A 2,099-nucleotide genomic window follows, 5' to 3' on the forward strand; every position below is an offset into this window, starting at 1 on the left:
TTATTGAAACAAAACAAATTTTGTCTCAGTATTTTAAAATATCTCCCTAAAACATCTTAAGAGTTTTCATGTTTAAGTAGTTTTCAGTATTATAAGATGAAATTAATTAGGCTGTTTTACTTTCTTCTTACACTCTATCTTTTGTGTTACACCCAATACAAATATGTTGTGTCAAACTAAGAGTATGATTAATCTAAGTAGTAACCGTATATCCGTGTTATCCATGTCTTTTAAAAGCAAGAGCTTGTTGTTAAATTAATTAGTAAAATTTCAGTTAATGTTATAAGATGCTTGTCCAACATTGAGTTAGTCTTTATATATGTCTCACTGATTATAAATTTGCATTTTATCAAGCCTCAGGTATGTTTTTCTTCACTAAATAAGGTGTATTATGTCTGGTTCATGTCTACAAATTTATGGCCTGCATGGCCAATAGTGATTGGTAGAGAAGAGACAGTTAAATGCTAATTTAATTCATTAAAAAACAGTTTACTTGGATATTTAGTTCTAGAAATGGAAAAATGGATTTTTATCAGACTATTCTAAAGACAAGAATTTTAATCTCTGGTAAATATATTAAAATGTATATTTGAAAACATCAAGAAGTAACTAAAGCAAACAGAAATTGGAGGGCATCTAGCTCTTGGAGTAAGGGAACACCACTGGGTGAAATATATGTTTATATGGCTTTCCCTCTGAGAGCTCCCAATTTTATATGCATGAGGCAGCTGGAGCTCAGGAAGAAAGCTTGAGGTCTCAGAATATGAAGTTCAGGATTGCAAAAGCAGGTATCAATTAAGAGAGTAATTTGGAAGGAGGAAGTATTCCCAGAGGGGGAGCCCAAACATCTGTGACATTCTTTCTTCAAATCCTACACACATCCAGAGGGGACTCTAAAAGTCCAAGGGAAAAACAACAGCTGAACTTTGAAAAGTTGAGTATGAATTTGACAATCTTCCACTACAAAGTATATAGAAGGTGCAGTTGGAATTCTTCCATAGATGAAGTATTTGGTAATAAATACTGTGGGTTTTATGTTGAAACTCAAGAATGGCCTCAACTTTAGAATTAGTGACTAAATTTCAGGACTAAAAGTTTTGCCCCAAAACAAGACTAAAAACAGATGCATTGTGTTTTTTTTTAAGCTAAAAAAATGTTTTATTATCCATAGTTGAGAGAGACAGAGACAAAGCATGAGCAGGGGAGGGGCAGAGAGAGAGAAAGAGAGGGAGAGGGAGACACAGAATTTGAAGCAGGCTCCACCCTGTCAGCACAGAGACTGATAGGGCTCAAACCCCAGAACCATGAGATCATGACCTGAGTCGAAGTCGGGTGCTTAACTGACTGAGCCACTTAGGCGCCCCAAAACAGATGCATTATAAAAAAGTCTAAAGGCAAGATGAGTCATTCATTGAACTGGTTATGAGAAGAAAATTTTTGCACTTTAGAGGAAGAATCCAAAGCCCCTATAATGTTTGATCTATAGTGTCTAGTATATGATAGAAAATATGAAACAAATCAATATGCCATTAAAAGATATGGAATAGAACGACTCAAGGTCAAGGGAAAACTAGTCAACAGAATCAGACCATAAGATAACTCAAATGATGGAAGTAGTATACAAGAACTTCAAAGTAGATGTATATAACTATGCCTGAAGATTTAAAGGAAATGATAGTTATAATGAGTAAATATATAGGTCATATCAGAGGAATAGAAACTGTAAACATGGAAATTTTAAAACCCCAAACTGTAATTTATGAAATATAAAGATTAATAAGTAAGCTTCACAATGAATTTAAAATTACAAAAAGTGGCCTAGTGAATACAAGGACAGATTGATATTGTCCAATTGGAAAATTGTCCAGTCATAAAAATGTAAGTATAAATGAATGAAATTAGAAAAAAAACAACAACACAGAATTCCAGTGACTTATGTGGTAGTATCAAGCAATATAGAATATATACGATTGGAGTTGTAGACAAATATTGTTGTGCAATAAGGCACAACAGTTTTGGAAGAAATAATGGTTGAAAGTTTCCGAATTTTTATGAAAAACATCAAGACATAGAATCGAGGATATTAGTAAATAGTAAGC

This window comes from Prionailurus bengalensis, chromosome A2, assembly GCF_016509475.1.
Source record: "Prionailurus bengalensis isolate Pbe53 chromosome A2, Fcat_Pben_1.1_paternal_pri, whole genome shotgun sequence".
Classification (NCBI taxonomy): Eukaryota; Metazoa; Chordata; class Mammalia; order Carnivora; family Felidae; genus Prionailurus; species Prionailurus bengalensis.